Raw genomic sequence first — 6,000 nt, forward strand, 5'->3', positions numbered from 1 at the left:
GCAGGTCCACTCGCTACTGGCTCTGGGAGTGGTGGAAGAGTTTCCACCAGAACACCAGAGGCACAGCTTCTACTGGTCTTTTTGGTAGCCAAATCCAAGGTAGGAGTAAGACCCGTCCTCGACTTTTGCTGCCTCAGTAAATATATCAGGCACAGGAGGTTCTGAATGATCACTCTATCAACTCTCCTTCCTGCATTGTCTCAGAACTACTGGATTGCTGCTCTGGACCTTCAGGACACCTATCTTCATATGGTGATTTTGCTGAGCCATAGAAAGTTCTTTTGGTTCATTGTGGCTGAATGCCACTTTCATTACACAGTGCTTATCTTCAACCTCTCTTCTGCCCCTTGGGTTTTTACCAAATGCATGTTCATTGTTCTGGCATATCTCAGGAAGAAGGGAATTCGTTTCTTCCTGTATCTGGAATACTGGTTACTGAGGGGCAGACCAAAGAGGACGTTCTTGGTCAGGTCAGTACCACACTGTGCTTGCTTGACTGTCTGGGTCTCATCCTAAACAGTGGTTCCCACTCACAAAATCGAGTTTGTTGGGGCCCTGTTAGTCCATGATGTCGAAATCATTTCTGCCAACTGACCGTTTTCAGACAGTTTGTCATCTTTGCCTCATTCTGTAGTCTCAGCCTTCCATAACACTTCAGACAAGTCCTCTTGCACACAGGTGGTCCAGTTTGCCAGGCTGCACCTTTACCTCCTTCAGATGTGGCTCAGGATTATTTATTGGCCTACTTTTCACCCTCTGGACAGAGTGGTCCATCTACCTTCACTAGTCCTTGACTCCTTGCAGTGACGGATGAGTCCAGAGAACGTTTCCCAAGGTGTTCCCTTTGTCCAGGCTTCACCAAATAAGTCAGTTGTTACTGACACCTCCCTGGTGGGTTGGCGGGGGGGGGGCAACTTGGGGTCCCTGAAAGTGCAGGGACTATAGTTGGAGAAGGCTTCATTCTATATCAATGTGCTGCAGCTTTGGGCCATCTACAATTCATGTCATGATTTTCAGGACCATATTAGAGACTCAGCAGGTCAGATATTTACTGCCAAACCACTACGATATAGTATGTGAAAGAAACAAGGGGGAGCATGCTCCAGATTTCTCTGCCTGGAGGCGATCAGATTTTGGCAGTTCTGCAATGAGGAGAACATTACTACAATAGCCGTTCAGTTGCCTGGGGTTCAGAATCATTTTGCAGATTGTCTCAGCAGGTATCTTTCTCTGATTCATGAATAGTCCCTGAAGACGAGTGATCTTCAAGTCACTTTCACAGCTTGGGGCATCCTGATGATGGACCCATTTTCTACAAGGGACAACAAGAAATGTCACCTGTTCTGCTCTCAAGGTAGCCTCAGGACAGGCTCCATGTCTGACACTTTCCACTTCAGGAACCTGGGGGTATACGTTTGTCCTGTATACCTTTCCCCTGATCCCAGTCATCTCTCAGGTCATCATCAAGCTCAATCTCCAGCCTTCTCACACCATCTATTCAGCCTCCCATGCCACTTGCTTCCCATCCTGACTTACTCAGAATCAAGGCTGCAGATCCTGCACTCAGCTCCCTTCATCTCACGGTCGGCCTGCTGCATGTCTGAATGACAAGGAAGAGCAGTATTCAGCTGCTGTCCAACAAGTCCCCCTTAACAATACAAAATCCTCCACCAGGATGGCCTGTTAATAAAAATGGAAGTGATTTTCAGCAAGGTCATTAGCCCAGGTCAGGCAATATCAAGCCTTCTAGTTGGACAGGATTAAACTGTTTCATGCTTTTGTCTCATTTGTTTGTGTCATATACAGATTGCATGAAGGGTCAAATGCTGTCTTCACTGACTGTCTCCAAGTCAATAACAGCCATCATCAAGACTGCATGTGAAATAGCTTCTGCTACACCCCTGTAGTGGGTGCAGACTTATTCTACAAGGGTGCAAGCAACCACCATTGTACTCCTCAGTGATGTTTCCATATTGGATATTTTCAGGGCTGCTACATGTTCATCGATACATATGTTCACAAACCATTGTGCTATAACCATGTCTTCCAGGGCAGATGCAGGCTTTGGTACAGCGGTTCTGCAGACCTTATTTAGATAGACTTTGAGCACTGCCTCCTGTGGGGGGTACTCCTTGTGCGTCGCCTAGAAGGAATACTTAGTGGTATCTACTTGAAGAAGAAGAAGTGGTTACTTACTGTAACTGTAGTTCTTTGAGATATGATGCAGACTTGTATTCTCTGATCCATCCTCAATACCCTCTGCATTGGAGTCTCATTTCCAGGTGTTCAGTGTGAAGGAACTGAGACAGGGTTGTGGTGGTGATGCCTCATGTAGCCAGGGGAGCAGCTATGGCCATGAGATGCGAGCGCTGCCCCTCTACAGATATTGCTAGGCAAATTTCTTGAACTCCAGTGTGCTGGGCAGGCACATACGTACACGTCCAAAGAGTTCCAAAGAGAATGGATCTAGACTGTTCTCAGTGGTGGCAGATGACAGAAAAAGGAGCAGTGGTCTCAAGTTGCAGTGGGGGAGGTTTAGGTTGGATATTAGGAACACTGTTTCACTAAGAGGGTGAAATCCTACAAGGATCCTATAAGGATTTCACTATAAGGTGCCACAGGATTCTCTGCTGCTTTTACAGATCCAGACTAACACGGCTACCCCTCTGATACTTGACACTAGGAGGGTGGTGAAGCACTGGAATGGGTTACCTAGGGAGGCGGTGAAATCTCCATCATTAGAGGTTTTTAAGGCCCAGCTTGACAAAGCCCTGGCTGGGATGATTTAGTTGGAGTTGGTCCTGCTTTGAGCAGGAGGTTGGACTAGATCTCCTGAGGTCTCTTCCAACTCTAATCTTCTATGATTCTATGAAGTACCCACCTGCATCACGTCTCAAAGAACCACAGTTACACTCTGTAACTATTTCTTTTGTTATTGTCTGTAAAAATTGCCACCTCACTGTTTAACCCTTTTTCCAGATCATTTGTGAATATGTTGAACAGCACTATTCACCTGTCTCTACTGTGAAAACTGACCATTTCTTTCTATCCATTGTTTCCTGCCTTTTCAGAAGTTATTGATCTTGAGAGGACCTTCTCTCTTATCCCATGACTGCTTGCTTTGCTTAAAAACCTTTGGTGAGGCATCTTGTCCAGGGCTTGCTGAAAATCCAAGTACACTATATCTACTGGATCACCCTCGTCCACATGTTTGTTGACACCCTAAAAGAATTCTAGTAGATTGGTGAGGCATGATTTCCCTTTACAAAAGTTATGTTGACTTTTCCCCAACACGTTGTGTTCATTGATGAGTCTGATAATTCAGTTCTTTACTATAGTTTCAGATGATTTTCCTGGTTCTGATGTTAGGCCTGTAATTGGCATGATTGCCTCTAGAGTATTTTTTAAATATAAGTGTTGCGTTAGCTATCCTCCAGTCATTTGGTACAGAGGGTGATTTAAGCAATAGGTTACATATCGTAGTTAGTAGTTCTGCAATTTCACATTTAAGTTCCTTCAGAACTCTTGGGTGAATTCCAATCTGGTGACTTATTACTGTTTAATTTATCAATTTGTTCCCAAACCACTTCTACTGACACATCAGTCTGGGACAGTGCCTCAGATTTTTCACCTAAAAAGGATGACTCAAGTGAGGAAATGTTCCTCACATCCTCTGAAGCGTAGTTCAGTTTGGTTGGATAGCCAAAACCTTCACTCGCTCCAAATGGCCCAAATCTTCGAAAGTGCACAGTGACTTTGGTTGCACCTAAAGGGGCCTGATTTAAAATAAATCAAATGGAAATAGATCTATTGATCTTCAGTTTTGTAAAGGGTTATTTTTATGAAACTTAAATTTGGGGCCAGATTCAACCTGACAGTGTCTTTTCTGTATTGCCAACTTTCAGTTTCATTGCAAGTCTTATGATATTTGGTATTTTTCTTCAAGCCCTAGCCCTTGAAGTTATAAGTGAATATAACAGAATGTGAGCTTTCATTTTTTTTAAAAAAAGTACATTTGTGGCTCTCATTGCAGAGAGAGAGAAGCTTGAAAATTTTTGAATGCTTGGCCGGAGCAGTCCTGCTTTCTACTTTGCCTTAATGTCTTCGATGTCCAGCATTCAGTTCCTTGCTCGGCCACAGACTTCCTGTATGCCTTTGGGCCAGAGATGAACCATGCCTGCCGATAGCTGGGGGATGTGGGGCGGGCAGAGAGATGGCAGCCGACTTTGACAGTGCACAAGCCAAGCAGCAAATCTAGGGGGAGGGAGGGCATGTGACTCCACTTCCCCCCTGCCATGCGTTGCCCCTGCTGCCTCTGTGCTTGGTTGCCCATCTGAAAAAAACAGGGATAATAGCATTTCCCTATCTCAGAGGGATGTCGTGTGGGAAAGATTGTGAGGCACTTGGATGCTACAATAAGAAGGGCCTTACAGAAGTCTAGAAATAAAACAATTGGAGAGGGATTCAAATTGGCTGCTCATCAGTCTTGACAAATGACCCTTTTAAGCCCAACTGCCAAATCATCATTTGAACCTTTCCTTAGAAAAAAAAATATGCTGCAGGATATGATTAAATTAAAATCTAGTGTTTCTTCCCCAGAACGCTGTACTAAGCAAACAAACAAGAAGGAAATCCATAATAGTAAATCAATGCTGTCCAAAGCCAGTAGGCACAAAGAGCATTAGAGGTTTTAAATTATTTTTTCTTTACTAAATAGGAACAAGAATGATACTTTGCACTGATTTTTTTGGGGGGGGGGGGGGCGGAGGTGCAGGATGGGAAGAAGAATCTGGTGTGATATTTTTTTCTTAAGAACAGTAACTCCTAGATGTTTGATATGCTGAATCCTGTATTTGGCTGAGACATTGCTTGCTGAGGAGTATTGCTTGTAGATTGACTCATTACAGGGTTTTATTTCACAGTTAAGACATTAAATTAATATGCTTCCCACAAAACCACCTCTTTGTACTATGTGGCTGAACAGGATGATGAGGCAGGAAGAAAAGAATTAAACCATCACAGACAGATGTAGAAGTGTAGGAAATGGCTTTGATTCCTGATTGGTGATTGTTTGTTGTCAGTGGAGTTACTGAAAAACCTGGTGTAGCAGAGATGTAAGGATTGATTTTTTTTCCAGAGTAAAATCCAGATAAATCCAAAGTAACTCCATTGACTTCCGTGACATTACACCAGCAATGGATATGTAACCCAAGGGCAGGAATTACTGAATGGGAGGTGGCGTGCCCTCAAATGACCAGCTTTTAATATATACCCCTGTAAAGCCTCCATGAAAGTTCGTCTTAAACCTTTTAAATTCCTCCTACAATTTTAGTTGACCTCTATCATTCTTCTTCACTTCCTGACTTGAACTGTTGTGTGCATTACTGTGTCATTCAAGCTACGTCTACACTTGGAGCTAAGGGATAGGATTCCCAGTTTGCATCAACATATTTGCGCTAGCTCAATGAGAACTAGCATCAGGGGCGGCTCCAGGCACCAGCACGCCAAGCGTGCACTTGGGGCAACAAGCCACGGGGGGCGCTCTGCTGTTCCCCGCGAGGGCGGCAGGCAGGTTGCCTTCAGTGGCATGCCTGTGGAGGGTCCACTGGTCCCACAGCTTCGGCGGACTTCCTGCAGGCTGCCGCCGAATCCGCGGGACCAGGGACCTCCCGCAGGCAAGCCGCCGAAGGCAGCCTGCCTGCTGTGTTTGGGGCGGCAAAATACCTAGAGCCGCCCCTGACTAGCATGCTAAAAATAGTTCTGTGGTAGCACAGGCAGCAGTGAGTGGCTGGGTGGGCTAGCCACCCAAAGTGTGTACTAATGGGGGCCAGGCGGGTTTGTACTTGGGGTGGCTAGCCTGTGCTGCTGTGGCTACACTACTATTTTTAGTATACTAGTTTGCTGACAGTATGCCTATGCAAGCTGGGAATTACACCCTAGCTTCAAGTGTAGATGTAGCCCAGGTCAGTTGCCACATTCCCTCTCGGAGGTGGCCACATC

This window comes from Chelonoidis abingdonii, chromosome 6 (genome assembly GCF_003597395.2).
Source record: "Chelonoidis abingdonii isolate Lonesome George chromosome 6, CheloAbing_2.0, whole genome shotgun sequence".
Taxonomy (NCBI): domain Eukaryota; kingdom Metazoa; phylum Chordata; order Testudines; family Testudinidae; genus Chelonoidis; species Chelonoidis abingdonii.